At 41.9% G+C, this 15,978-nt stretch overlaps 1 protein-coding gene across 5 annotated transcripts in view; it reads right to left on the reverse strand.

The window, feature by feature from the left end:
- Positions 1–15,978, reverse strand: part of MAP3K13 (mitogen-activated protein kinase kinase kinase 13) — a 79,987-nt gene that overhangs the window by 63,789 nt on the left and 220 nt on the right. For 2 of the 5 annotated variants that reach the window (XM_055723537.1, XM_055723540.1), the window contains exon 2: positions 7,351–7,467. The exons of 1 other annotated variant lie outside the window; for it this stretch is intronic. The gene's annotated coding sequence lies outside the window, so the exon portion shown is untranslated. Of the gene's footprint in view, positions 1–7,350; positions 7,468–13,166; positions 13,295–14,529; positions 14,740–15,978 lie in introns of those variants that run through there. 2 more of the 5 variants (XM_055723538.1, XM_014282002.3) reach the window with 2 other exon arrangements.

The following is a 15,978-nucleotide window of genomic DNA, read 5'->3' on the forward strand; positions in this document are numbered from 1 at the left end:
TATCAATACCATTGCACCAACATTAATTTTTTAAGGGATGCAAAGTGTTTCTGTACAACCCCATTTTTCAGAGCAAGGTAATTAAAAATTGGGGGTTTCCATCCATTTTGTCCAGAGCAGTAGTTTTCAAACTACAGCATGTGTACCTCTGAAGATATGAGCTCTTTCTGGGGTAAACCAAAATGAAAACCTGCAGTAGCATACCTCCAAGCTCCATTACAGAGCCTTGCCATTTCTGGTGCAGAAACAACAAAGCTTTTTTTTATGTACTGTGAGAAAGCTAATCCCTTGCATTTTTCAGATGGCATTTCCTATAAACTGCCAATCATTTTAACTGCAAGAGATGGCATGCTAGATAAATGTACGATTAATTTCTAGAAGAAAAGTGCATCCAGAAAAGCCTGTCCTTTAAGTCACATTACCTAAGTTTTGAAACTCGTCCATCAGGCAAAATCAGGGCTGGTTTCAATTTCCCGGAACCTACGTGTAAACAGCCCACCACAATCCACCACGAAGTTATGCCGTTGAGGTTGTCAGTGTACAATACTCCCACATCCATAGGCAAGGAATTAAGCACCAGCTCATTTTGCTGTCTCCACTTTGCCCATCCTGACACTGGAAACTGAGCGCGTGGGCTGAAGGCTGATATCAGTACAGGGCAGAGCAAATAGAGATACCAGTATAATCACTTCTTAGATAAGTCAGCTAGTGCAAGCACAGCTGCCTAGAAAATATACAGTGGAGAAGCAGGAACGTACCAAAGTGTAAGCAGGAGTTCTGTTAGACCTGAAATTACACAGACTGAGAATACAACATCCTCTGCTACTGCTGCAACATTCTGTCAAGCAAACATGAAGCTTTCCCCTTAATAACTGCCAACTCAAGAGAAAACACAACCAATTTAAAAGCACACAGCTCAGTTCTTCAAATACAACAGAAAAATACGAAGCAGCAGCACGCAGAGTGTGTGGTGGTTTTGGGTGGTAAACTATGCACACTCAGTTTTTACTTCCCAAGTTACAGCTACGTTGGACAATGCAAATGCACAATCCATTTGATGCCGTCCGTGTGTCTCCGGACTCCCCCACCATCAGCACAGGACCAGAACACTTTTAGCTATCTGCCAGCAGCTGGCTTCAGTTTGCATGCAGACCCGTGTCATGAACTAAGTAAACAGTGCCCAGCACTGTGAGTTGTCTTACTCACCATCTCCTCTACAAGACCCCTTTGGGAGAATGAACTCGCAGCCCTTACTGCAGTACAGACCAGGTCAGCACAACTCCAACGCAGAGAAAGACTGGCAACTGAACCTCTCCTCAGCCTCCCTGGCCATTAGCAAAACACACTGGTGCACTTGCCGCAGTAAAATACACTGGTACAGCCACTGGATCAGCAAGTGGGTTTAGGTTTTGGGTGGGGTTTTTTGGCTTTATTTTATTTGGTTGGGTTGGTTTTTTTTTTAATCTCAGCAGTACTGTGCCTAGTAGTGTTTACAGGAAACATCATTTCTCTCCACTTTCACAAAGAATTATGATCCTCTTACAAAAAGGGACATAACATATACACAGTTTTAAAGTTGGAAACCCTCCAGTTCGTTGCAAGCCTTTTTTTGATCCATGTATGTATATCGCTGGCAGAGGTATGCCCAAGCCCCCGGTGCTCCTGATTCCAGCCAGCCCTGTTCAGACTCAGCAGAGCTGCCCTTCTGGCAGTGCAAGCACGTTTTAGGTGAAGGGCAGTACAGAGCTCACCATAAGGTGTCCAGCACCTGCTCAGAGCCACCACCTCCAAAACTCTGTGGCAGAGCGCTTCAAAGATCAGAACACAGACCTGAAACCATGTAACGTGTTCGCAGATGAAATAGCAGCGGAGATTGCCTGCACTTGCCTTCACAGGCCGTGACTTTAATTGGCACATACTGGAGTGCATTAATAACAATTTTAGAAAGACCAATATCGACTTCATTTACTTTTACAAAGCCTTTCTCTGCCCTCATCTTCACTGACTACACATGTCAGAGAAAGGTCAAAATAGCTTAATTTTCTTCTGCACTGGACAAAAAGGCATGAAGAACAGCCAGTAAATTTAGCTTATTTCATTTTCACTTGGCTTAAGGAAGAACAGAAGGAATTTATTATCATCAAATTGACTCCAGCATAACCTGGCTGGTTTTATCAAGGTTGTGTAAACAGAAAAGATAAAACTAGAGCTCCACTTTGCTTGAGATTAAAAAGATGCATCGACTCAAAGACAGCGTTTAGATTTCAAGGAAAAATAAATTGTGGTAACAGATAACAGAACACAAGAGTTGAGCACCTTTCCAAAGACAGCTATTTCAAAATATCAGATAATGCAATACTCATGCATCAGAGAATGAAGAGCAAGTCCAAGTGGTAAATGAACGAAGCAAAAGTTTACTGTGCACCTCACCGGTAACACTAAACTTCTCCTTTACTTGGAGCACTGAGCAAATGTTACTGTAATAGAAATGTAATTGAGTTTCTTTCAAGATAGCAGGTGCAACGTGCTTGAGAAACAGTATCTGATTTGATAAGGCAACATACAGACAAGTGATGCTACCAGGCAAATTTACAATTAATTCAATGCTGCACCTCTTTCATACTAATCAGTATCTAATCATTATCTAATTGTTACACATGATCATAATTTAATTAAAAAAAATTTAAAAATACATTACACAATATTTAAATGTAGGAAAAATATACTATAAAAATAGAACTGTTTTGCTCAAAAAGTTGGAAAAAACACCACAGGAATCTGAAGTGTTACCTCCTTTTCCCCTCCAATGTGATTGAAGGTTTTTACAGTTTATTCCCTTAACTAAATGACAGCTTAACATGCTGTGCTTTGCAAAAATGATGGTCTTAGTAACAGGTCTTAATAAAAGAGAAGTGCGCAGTGGCTTTCAGCCTGGACACTTATTCTCTAACTCATCTGGGCTGCAGACTCCTCCTGGCACAGTAAGGTCCCAGATCAGAAACTCCTGAAGTTTTGTTCATGGAAAGTTAGTTCCAGTGCAGTGGCTGCGTAAAACAACTCTAAGACCAGCAAGCCTCAGGCTGATACTGACTGCCTTTAAGTGAATCCCATCAGTCCACAGTGGTAATATTTCACATCCAGTTGAAGCAAAACAAATGGTTCCCAACACAGCAAATGAAACATCTAAAAAAGCCTACATGTATCTGGCAACCAAGCTGCCAAACCCATCGCTGTAACATTGACAACAGCTATAAATTCAATGGGGGGATGAATCTGATGGATCTTCCTCTAGGAAACCTGGAGCATCTCAGGCTGATTACACTAGTTGTACCACAACTGAGTTGCATCTATTGTGCTTTCAGTTTACAACATGAAACCCTCAAGATCTCCAGAAAAAAAAAAAGAAAAAAAAAAAAAAAGATAGAACCCCATGATTATCTGGACTTCTGTAAGCACCTCTAGAGATGGCTGGAAGAGCTTCCCTTGGCAGATGGATATAAGCAATGCCCTGAAGACAGTAACAGCAAAGAAGTACGTAGAAGTTTACCCAGTTCTCTTCCACAGCTCTAGTCTCTAATGGTCTGGACAACTCCCCCAAAGTGGTCTCAGCCATCCAGCACCAGAAACATTCCCTCTCCCAAAGAAAGTAAGGATGGCAACTGATTCTGGCTGGGTGGCATCATCCAGTTTGTGAGTCTTTGCCCAAGGTTCAAACTGTCCATATTTAGTAAAAATTCGGGGTAAATTGGTAGCAAATTTTTCTCCCAATGAGACAAAAATTTAACCCAGAAACACAGAGGCACTTTCAAATCCCCTAAGGCCCCAAGTGATGACATAGCAGGGGCAGACAGGCAAGAGAGAGAAGCTAACAGGGGCCCCTATTCAAGGTTTTACACTTTGGATAGAAGTCTGCTACAGTCTAATCCACATGAAAAATGGACACAAATCCACAGCCTTGGCAAAACCCAGCAGTTGTCCAGTATCTGAATGTGTGCACACTGGAAGCCAGTGTTGTGGTACCTGCGTGTGCCAGTGGATAAACATGCCCTATTCTCTTCCTAGCAGGGCTTCCCAATGAGCACAAACACTTGCAGTGCCCTGCTGCCCCACGTAAGCTGCAAATCTCCTCTTCAAGGAGAAGAACATATATCATCGTTACTCAGCCACCCTTTGGCTGCAGCAGGTGCCGGAGAAGCTGCTCACAGACCTCCAGTCCCAAAGCCTATCTGCAGCCGCCAGCTGTCCCTAAAGGCAGTCAAGCACGAATGAACTGCTGAAACCTCCTGCTCTAGTAACAGCTCTGAACACAGCGTGCTCTGGTGCTCCCATGGGAGGCCAGAGATGCACTTCCCCCGGTGCCCTGGCCTGCAGGAGGGATGCAGTCAGAGCAGGCACCAGATCCAGCTTGCAGGCCATCTGGCAAACCACGATGCTGCCTCTGATCAAGAGGAGGCTTTGAGCCAGGAATCAGTACCAACTGTTTTACTGGAAACATCTCCAAATATTTTCCCGCTACCGTTGAAAATACATCCTCTAACTAGGCTGGAACAGCTACTAGGTCCAATGGAGGTGTCTCTCTACGACTGCACACTGTGAGAAGACCCTGTGCTGACAAAATCTGCTAGGGTTGTGATAGCAGCTGAGAAATTAGCAAGTCAACAATAAGCAAGAAACTGGAGCAAGTACTCAGAGCAGCCAGTATCAGGAATACCAGCACTGCCTGATATTTACTTAATGACTCATACAGAGGAGGATCCACCCATTTATGCTTACTGACCAGTATGTGAGCAGGTAACAGAAAAGCTTATGAAACTACGGGGCGCTCAGCTCTTCCTGACCTCAGAGAACAAAGGAGCTTTATAGCAGCAAAATACCCTCTTTTCACTCTCCCTCTTCCTTTACCCTGCTGCACAACCTTTCTCCACAGATTGCAGTTGTACTTTTCACAAAGTGTGAAAGCAAAAGAAAAAGGTCGGCGCAAGAGCAAGACGAGGTATTTCTGTTCATCCACATGAACAGAAAAACACAGACTACACCAGAATAAATATTTTGAAGTAAGATTCCCTAGTTTCCCAGATTTTTTTGGCAAAAGGGTTCACAGATAACATCTTTACCTTCAAAACAACATTCTTCATCCACACATGAACAGCACGTGGTTTAACTACGGACTTATACGATCACTCAAACATCACAAGAACTTTTTAATATTGGAGATTAATATACAGATAGTTAATTGTGCAGAATGCATAGACTGCACTTAAAATATCCTTCCCCGAAAGAACAACTGAAGATCATTATACAAATACATAACCATTCACAGCCTCTTCATGTACAAGGAAAGCATGATGTAGAAGAAACTATGGCACTCCAAGATCTAAGAGCATGTTTTGAATGTTTAGGCTACAAACACAGTGTCGAAAAAAAATGCTGATTTTTCCATATACATGGAAAACACTCGACTTATGTGTCTTGGAACACATCCTACTTTTCTGTAGTATTATATTAGCTTCCACATTATTAGGTAGAAAGTGTGAAACATCAGTAGCAACTTCCTATTTAAAGTCTTCCAGGATTTCTCCTGGAAGTTATGTAGTGTCTAACTACATAAAGCAACAGAAACTCAAAATCCAGTTGTCAGAGCTCACCAAAAAAAAAATATTCGGCTGACCTCAGTTTGTACTTCTGAGCACTTCAGTATTACTCTTCCCCACACATAGGTATAAGGAACATCCAGGGTAACAGTTACAATTAATGAAAAACAAATCAGAAACAAAGCTGTGATTCCGGAATATGGAGCCAGTATTGCAAATCACTTTCTTCCAGGGCTAATTTCCATACAAAGTCCCATGGCTCTAATGTATAGAAATGAAGTTGCTCATGCATGTTTGCAAAACATTCCACAGCTCTTATTGAGCCTGAGGAGGACGCTTGCAAACAAGGAAACCTTTCAGAACTTGGTAACACATTTTAGTTTGGGGGTTTCAGGTTTCCATCCTTTTATGCAGAATTGTGCAGATTATATCAGAAACCAAATAGCACAAAGGAATGTGAACAGTATTCTCTCTCTAGCTAAAAGTCTTTTTCTCCTGAAGTAGTAAGGTTCCCTGACACTGCAGCCTCTTGTGCCTGTGTCAAGTAATACACTCCTGGGAGGCTCATCAGCACTACCACATATACAAGTATTTAAGAAACGCGCATGGATAATGAGACACAGTTTCCAGTTTGCAAAAACAAAGGAAAACCAAGCTCAGCACAGGCTGAATTTCTACCAGGCCTTTCTCCTCACACCAAAAAGCATTTACACACAAGGGGCCTGTGACTCCAATGCTGAACATTTTAGAGCAATTTCTGTGCAGACAAAATGACAGTTAACAACCACCTAGCCCTATTTTTCACCACGTACACTCCACTATTAACTTCGAGTTTGTAGATGCTAGGTTGCTCATACCAAAAAAAAAAAAAAAATTAATTATCCATAAAGTAACCAACAGAAAAGCAAATTTATTAGCCTAATTAAAAATCAGAATTAATGTTGCTGAGCAGGCAAACTTTGGCTTACATAGGCTCGTGGCTTTCTTTCACATGTTATTTATTAAAGTGACAGTAAAGTCTAAACCAAGATATTTTAAACCTTAACTGTTGGTCTCAGAAATCCTGGTTTTATTTCAATGTTGAGTCCAGAACTTACATGACATTTCCCATTTTGATTTCTGTTATTAAAGGATTTAAAAGCAATACTGTACAGTCACTGCCTACAGCCCTAAGGGGCTTGAGTACAAAAATAACATAAAAGATAACACAAACTCTACAAAATATAATTTTGATTTAATTTTATTCAAGCATTATGTTCTTTACTTTGGGGAAATTAATTTACCATCTTCAACAGCAAGCACTCTTCTTCTCAGCTACTCTGAACACTGGTGATACCATCTGAGGTATGACTGGAACAGAACTTGAAAATGCCCTAATTTAATACGTTCACAAACTAAACACAAGTTTGTCTTACAAACTTAACTCTCATCCTCAAAATAAAACACCTTCATTTCTTCCACTCACCAAAAAATATCCATGTTCCCAATGGCTCACCTCTTTCCCCAAGCACTCTTTCTTTTTCAAGAGCTTCCAAATTAATGATAATTAATTGATATGGTGGAAAATACCACTTAATTCCTACATATTTCTCCCAATTATAAAATACACATTTTCACAAGCATGCTTCTACGGGCTGTGCCAGCCCAGAAAAGCAGTTGCACATTAAGCTGAAATGAGGACAGATCTATCTTTGGGAAGACTGATGGTCAAGGCCCAGGACATGGGGCAGCTCATCTGTCACATACAAAACCTACTCACCTTCAAGACATGCTAGTTTCCAGTGGAAAAGTGTGAAGAGGCTCATTTTGGAAGATGTAGTGGTCCATCAGTTTTTGTCGTTTACTCTCTTTGCTCTTCCCCTCAGAAACTGGTATTCTGGAGATACGAAAAGAACTTCAATTTAAAATACAGCGTTCTCAGATAAAGACAGTATGTTACATAAACATTTTTCCGACTTTTAACCAGGCACACTGAAAGGTCACCTGAAACCTATCTGATGGGTCCAGTCACTGTTCCTATGTCTTATCTCAAAGGCAGCAGTAAGGGCTCCACTCTTTACCCCTGCAACCCTCACAGCCTATACATCGAGCATCTATATTACAGTAGCATACTGAGACTTTATCCTAAAGATTGGGAGTGGGGAAGTGAATTATTTAGTCATACTGGTGCCAGAAGTGAGAATTACACCGTGTTATCAAAAGTCCCTTTTCACCTTGCATGCTACATTTTACAGACCAACAGATATTCACTCACTTAGGTTTATCTCAAGAGCACGAATACTGAACTTTTCTGCTGAATTTTAGCAAGGTTACCCTCGATAATAGATTAGCTTCCTTAACTTCATTAGAGACACTGGGTTCCAACTGTGCAGCACAACCAGGGCACTTCTTAGTCTGCTTGGGATTGTGAGAAATTTGATATATGTTTGGAAACTAAGGCTGAAAAGGGAAAGCAAAAGCACTGGGATTGTAAATGAGCAAATGCCACATCAGAAATAAATTCCCTAGGAGGCCCATTTTGCAGCCAAAATAATTAGATCAGTAGCAAGAATCATCCCAAGTAGATAAATAGTGTTTTATGAGATTAACCAAGGTCGTGTCCTCTTATATCCAGCTTTTTAAAGATTTCTCCCCTGAAAAACTTAACCCTAGGGCTCCATCCAAATTAACAGTTCATTATTGATGTACATCAGTACAAACTGAATCAAAGCATGCTACAGCCTGGCAAATGCTGACTGCCCAAGGAAAGGCCACATGCCTCCTAAGTGAGAGAAATCTGCATTTGAGAGCCACCTACACTCTGTGACTGCTGCTGCTGGATGTTCAGAGATAACTGCCAACTCATTAAAATCCAGCATTAAAAGTTTATTAAATATGCAAACATTAATGGAATTGGACTAGCAGCTACTTAGGCAGATAAAATTTCAACACAGCATATCCCGCAGTTCTGTTATCAATATTCTGTCCTTTTGGGTGTCCGTGAAAAAGTCACAACGCTACTCAAGGCAGTGAAACCCTCCATCTCTTTCAGACTACTCAGGTCACACTCTCAAGGTTCCCACTAGCCAGGAAGTCTAGGAAAAGACACCTACTTCCCAATTACTACAGCTCAGTACGTACTACCTATTTTCACTTTCACACTTTATTGCTCCAGATGAATAGTCTCCCCAAGATTTTTTTTTCCCATTTGGCCATATCTGCAGGGCAAGTCCCACACCTCTCCACAGGCTCACAGGTATAGAGGTTCTGGATATATCCCAAACTCACAGTTCTTCTCAACTTCCTGCTGGAGTTTGGAAGAACTACAAAGAGAGGAGGAGGAGTGTCATACAAACAATACAGATTAAAGAAAACCAGCCACTTAAAAGCAGCTCTCCTGTAACTTCAGGCAACTTCGCACATGTACAACGTGTTTGCAGAGCTCTGCTTGGAGCTATTCTTTCACAGCTATCTAAAAACAAGTGTCGGAGTCCTCCATGCAAATGGCAATCTCAGTACATTTTGCTCCACAAAATGCAGTTTCATTCCTGGATGACTCTGCAAAGTCCCAGTGCTTGGTGTGTATCTCAACAAACCTCCAGGTTTTTGCTGTAGAGTGACATCAGACTTGGAAGTGTTCTTCACTAAATACTACCAGCATAATCTGAGCCAGCCCAGGGGGAAAGGAGGACAAGGAATATGTCTCATCACACAAAGCATAAACAAGCTCCTAAGAGTCTAATGCACCTTCAAGCGACTCTGGCAATAGCCTTTGCTCTCTCAGTAGTAGCTTCAAAAGACACCTGGAAGATTTAATAACTTTAACTTTTGCATAATTCTAATTATTAAATAAAAGTCTTCTCTCAACACACAAGTGTGGTATAGCACCTCTGCCTCGGAGATGCATGGTTTCAGAAAAAAGATTGAAATCAAATCTTAGGGAGCGACCTGGAAAAAGCATGACCTACCAGAAAATAAGAGAAATTAATTAGTACGAAGTACTGCAACCTCCAAAAAAACCACTGAACTCACTGAGCACAAAAAGGGGAAACTGGCCATTTTGCTGAGCAGGTTCTTTACTATCATCTTTCCTGGTACTGATGACAGCCGTGTACTGGAGAAGAGTGGGCTGTTTTAAGTGTCAAGAACTACCCAGTACCCAGCCCATGCAATGCGACACAAATCTGAACTCAGAGTTTTCTTTGGGCCCTGCAACCATATGAGTGACCCACAAAATAGGCAGAAAGTTCAAGTTGGCCAGGAGGGAATCAACAAACCACCCATCCATCATCCAATGCCACACCAGGCATCACATGCTGCAGAACCCTGAGCAGCAGCCAGTTTGGGGTTAGACATACAATAACCTCCCACTTCATGAATCAGGAAACCTAGGCTTAGATTTAGAATTTTTTGGAAGAGAACTGACAGTTCCGCTTGGAAATTAAGTCAAAGAGATTGACTTCAAGGTAATCCGGTTTCTGACGAGGACACTGACCAAATATCACACTCAGAGTCTAGGGAATGATCTTTGCTGCTTCAGCGTGTTCAGAACCATAGGAAAGCAGCCAGCTCACCAGCAGTCTCAAGGCACTGGTCCCAAGGTCAACTGTTCCCTGACAAAGGAAAACCCAACAAATCCTTTCATCTCTTAGGGACATCACGATGAGTCTTTCTGTTGCAACTTGTACATTCTAGCCCTAGACACTGGGGAAAAAATGATTCTGCAAACACTCTCCATGACTCCAAGTGCTAGGAGGCTTCAATACAGATACCTCCACAGTTGACTGCCTACCTAGTCAGGTTACGTTGCTCCTGAACTTGACTGCACTAAACAGCACACATCAACAGTTCAGATTATCTCTCCTCAGAGAGCTCTTGTCCCCAGAAACAGGCAATGGATGACTGAACACAAAAATACTACTTGTAGCTTACAGCCAGCACCTTTGCACAATCTTCTGCCCACCAGACTGCAGGGAGAGTCTCCAATCACAGGAGCACATCAGATCAGTGAACCAGCACCAGTATTTCTTCCCCTTACAGACAGGCATGTACATCGAAACTACAGGACACTGCACCTTGAGGAATGTAAACAACCCATTAAAAGAGTGCTCTATTTGTATCTAAAACAGGAAGGTCCAAGTACTCTGTCACCTATATGATATACTAACCTTCACTGAGGGAGGTACGAAGAGAGGGAAGTCCTCTCAGCAACCCTGCGACTAAAGCAACTTTTAAACATTCCCAAAGGGGTGTCCTAATGCCACCGAGCAACACCGCAAACTGTAGCATTCAGGTTGCTATCAGGAAAACAGGTAGAAAACAAATGATATTAAGGAAAACTCAGAAATCTATCTGCTGCCTGCTGAGGTCCATGGCACAACCAGCATGAGACCCCAGTACTATGTTTTCTCCACCTCCAGCAACATTCAGGTGCTTGGCTGCTCTGAAGCCAGCAGAAGCACTGGACACACACCACCAGTGGGAAACTGCTCTTCAAGGGATACACAAATAGTCCAGAAACAGGGAGGGACGTAACTGAGAGGAAACTTCATCCCCTTTAGCACTAAGCTGTCCTGCCACAGAGCAAAGGCCAAAACTGTAGCGGCCACAGCACCAGACACTAAATAAGACAGTGACAATGCAACCTGACAAGACAGGCTGGCACAGTGATCTGGAGCTGCGGGTGTCAGGGGCATTGACCTTTATCCACGAGTCAACAGGGCAAATCTGTTAGGCTAAGACAGGAGCAGTCATAACTCAGGAGTCTCTGAAATGCAGCAAGGTGTTTCCTGGCAATAACAAACCAACAGAGTAAAATGAATGTTTTCTCACCAGCTTGCTGCTGGATGACACTGCTAACACCCCTTTGCAGAAGACAGGATCCTCTCTGACAGAAGCACCACCGACAGCTGACGGAGCACAGTGACACTAAAGCTGGCATTGCTACACTCCCCTCTGCTCGGCTTCGAGGTTAGAAAGGCTGACCACCCTCTCCCCCAGGGAACTCCAAAAATAGTATTCACTAATTCAACGGAGTCTACGCCTGGATAAACCACAGGCAGCGGTCTTTGTTTGCAGCTCGTACCATAGCAGTACACTCACTCAGCAGATGGATGCAAGGAGAAATGTAGGCCACACATGCAGAGAGAATAAGATATCCGGACTTGAAAGATATCATAGATCTCATTTTCAGAGTCAGCAAACTAACATCCATTAAAACAGCCTGCAAGTGCTGGGGTACAGTTCAATACGAGCCAGGTGGGCTAAGGGAAAAAAACACGCTTCATCAGGAAGTTAAAAATTTGGGTGTTTTTTCCCCACTAAATTGCCCAATGAATCATTAAAGAAACATTTTTGTCATGTAACTATTCAGACTTATACAAAGAACACTCATAATTAGCTCTCAAAGTAATCCTCTGACCACCATCTGGAGTTCAGCCTGAATCTTGACCTGTCACACCAAACATTCATGCATCTTTGAAATACACCTGAAAAGGAATCATATCAGAACATTAAATTCACAAAGTGGAAAAAATTGATGGGAATGGTAAAAGCCTGAATCCCCTTTTACTCCATGGGCTCTTCACAGACACTCTATAAACACATGTTCCAGAATATCCAGAGAGTGAACAAGGAGCAATTCATGCCCATCACATTTAGGGAAAAGGTTTAAAGTAAGTAAAAGGGCAGGATCTATCAACCCAATCCTACATCGAAAACAAAATGTTTCTTCCATTAAAGCCTCAGTTTATAGCAAACAATGCTGACACATGACATAACCCAACTTTCTTCCAGTAATACAGGAGAAAAATCTTCCCAGAACTAGATTCTGACAGGAAACCAGGCTTACCAAGGATCCAAAATAACTTATTCCTCCACTCACATATAAACAGCTCAAAATGCCTTATTATTAAAAGATGCAGAAATTCCTTCACCTAAAGCATCATAGATGACTGGCTCTTTTTGTTGCTCACAACCTCCTCGTTACTTTGAAACTCCTATTCCCCACTGGCAAATAAAAAAACCTAAGATGCCTCCCTCCTACAAAGCCTCTTAGGTAGAGAAAAATTAGTTTTCTTTCATGTACGGCTGTGTTGCATGCTGAGCTCCCCACAGCAAAGCATTCGAGAACGATACATGCTACATCACTGAGGGACAAAATTTATCTTGTCAGTTCCAGAGGAATTCTATTTTTTATAAAGTTTGGCAATCAGACTTTAGCCCTTTATAAGAAAGCCCGCAACAGCAAGGAAAAAGGCACAGAGCAGGCTGAAAATACTGAACCAGTTACACTTAGTTCATATCTGAAAGCAACCCTTTGCAAGAATAAGAAATGTTTATTTTTTCAAGGGAATCTGTATGTAAAACACAAAGAGCCTTCTATACTGGGAGGCAGCATCACAGAAAGGAGACGGCCTGACACACAAAATTTCTTCCAGCTAAAGGTATGTTTAAGCATAAATAAAAGCAAGATTAGAAAGGACCACCAGACTTGGCATCAATGATGAGACCTCAAATTCTCATCACTTCATTATCTAGTGAGAGACAGAAAAGTACTGTCACCTCCCCCAGGTACAAGTTTAATTACCTACTCACATCATACAGCAGAGACTACCAACACTGAGCATGAGTATACAACAGGAAGGTTGCTGAGCCTCCTCTGCCACCAGTAGCTGCTTCTGTGCACAGCTAGACTGGCTTGAGTTTGGCAGGGGGAAATTTTAAGTTGTTATTATCTCAGCAATAATACCTTTCTCCTGGCTGCAGCTTCAGCAAGGGTTACACAAGACCAAAGTCCTATACAGCAAGTCAATATTTAACTTAAGCACTGTACTGTTGAGACACACCTAGAGTATTTGATATAGTAACTTATTAAATCTTACGCTATCTTTCCGAACAAAGAAGAATAAAGGGCAATTTATCTTCTTTATGAGAAGTTGTAAAGATAAATTCTACAAGGACAGCAGTTAGATTCAGCTTTAATAATTTTAATAAGGGACTTAAAGCATTTCTGTGAAAGGAAATCTAAACAGTATGATATGTATGTGACAGAACAGGTTCAAGGCAGGGGCAGGAGCCACAGTGCAAAAATAATGTAAAACTGAACCACAACAAGTTCTGGAAATTCAGCACTTTTTCAAGAAGCAGTATTTTAACATTACAATGAAGACATTAAATTATGTCACAAAGGCTTATATAAAACTCTTGGACATTACAAGAAGTATTTATTCTCCACTAAATATCTTAATAAAATCTATGAGCTGCTGTACTAACGTAGCCTTTAAAATAGTACAATAAACAAAAGACACCTTTTTTTTTCAGGTCAATTGGTCTTAGCCTTAGTGAAGCTAACCAGACTGTTTACATCCCCAGAAAATTATTTGGATTCCACTGATGAAAAATTTTGCTAATAGTCTCATCTTTTATCATCTTTTTGGACAGAGATCTTTCTGATGTCAAAAACAGATGTTAAAATACAGTTCAGACCAAAACTCAGCAACTGAGAGAAATTTCTTGTTTCATCTGTTTCAATTCTTTATCCACCTGTTCTCTGTGTTTAAATATGATTTCTTCATGTATTGTTAGCACTCCCATCTTTACATTTAGCAGAAACTGCTTTTGTTCTCTAAAATTGAACATGTTTCAGCAACGATTCCAGTGGAGATATTGGTGATAATCACCACAGGTAAATTTCTAAAAATTCTCCATTTCTACATTTCTAACTCTTCACATGTACCAGACTGGTCATCACCCAACAGTGAACTTTTTTTAGGAAACAAAATAAAAATATTTCTACTCAGAAAAGGGAAAGGGGGAGCGAGGGGCAGGGCTGACAGTATTAGTCACATCATGAAATAAGGAGACAGACAGTATTGCACAGCTTTCATCTTAAAAAAAAAACACCAAACCAACAAAAAACACACCAAAAAACCAAACCTCAAACACTAGGGCAGCTCACCTGTCCAGGGAAGCACAGCCTCGGGGAATTCACAAGCAGCTAAACTGAATGTGATCCATAATACTGCCTAATGGGCAGACCTGCCTCTCCCTCTTACATACATATCATTAGCACAGACACACAGTCAGGTCCATAAGTTCACTTTCTATATGGTGCTAACTGCTGGTCGGTTTGGCAGATGAATCCAGCCGACCACACAACCGCTTATACCTGCACGAGAGGCAATGAAAACAGACAATCAGAGGGCTGGAAAAGAACCCACAGGGCCACCCTTTTCAGCAGTAACATAATCTCAAACCTGCTCTCTTGAAATTCCATGCTTACTGATAGATACAGTTTCTACAAAAATGTACACTTTCACATCTCAAATGCCTCCTTGGAGCAATCAGATCAGGACTCAAATTCATCTCAGCATGGATGCATAAAGTATTTATGCTTATTTTTTCACTCTGCTTTGAGAATGAGATCAGCACGTCAAGACCAGTCTCTCTCTGAACTAGTAAAACTACAGGATCAAAGAAGAACAACTACAAATTAAGCCACAACAAGGTCTTAGTAGTTTCTAGCAACAAAACTGCCACAAAGGTCCAATGAGAAAGGAAGCCGACAAGTTCCTATCCGTTTTCTCTAAAGGTTTTATTTTCATTGTATTATGTTTGCAAGCATTACTTATACCTATCTCACCCATTCAGCACAAATTACCGAGCAGTACTAGATTCTGCCCTGGGAGCTGCCTATCCCTACAAGAAAGTAAGATGCTGTCTTCCCTCAGTTTTAAGTGCTTCACTTCTGACCAGTTATCATCTTCTTTCACTCTGTTGGGCTAAACCAGATATAGTGCAAGCAAAGTCCCCACTAAAGCCATCCCCTTCAGTCTTCCAAACTTCTGCCAGATGAAAGCAGCATTGGAATTACCACACCACCTTTTCCTTTTTTTTTTTTTTTAAACGGAACAGAGCACAAAACCATAAAGCTTGCGCAGTTTTTTTTCTTTTTTTATTAACAGCCTCTGGGACGTTTTGCACGGCCAGGATTACGACAGACGCCAGAGCCTTAACCCAGTAACGATCTGCTTCGGATTCCGGCTGGAGATTTACTTAAACGCGTCCTCCCTCCCGGGAAGAGGAGGAGATAATACCCTGAGATTGTTCATCTGCCTCAAAATAGGCATTACCAAGACCTCGCTTCTTCAGAGGGCTCAGTGCGGCGGCTGCAATTCTAACTTTTTTTTTTTTAATAGGAAAACCTCCTTTTTGTTGTTTTAAACACGCGAGCGCGGAAGGGACGCGCTCCGAACAGGGGGGACAACCCCCGACTCGGCCCCGCAAAGCAGAAGTGGCACCGGGGAGCACCGGGGCGCGCCCCGTGCCCCTGGCGCCCGGGCCCACCCGGGAGCACCCACAACCGCCGGCCGTTCCGCGGGGCCCAGCGCTCCCACAGCGGCCAAAG

This window comes from Falco cherrug, chromosome 11 (assembly GCF_023634085.1).
Source record: "Falco cherrug isolate bFalChe1 chromosome 11, bFalChe1.pri, whole genome shotgun sequence".
NCBI lineage: Eukaryota > Metazoa > Chordata > Aves > Falconiformes > Falconidae > Falco > Falco cherrug.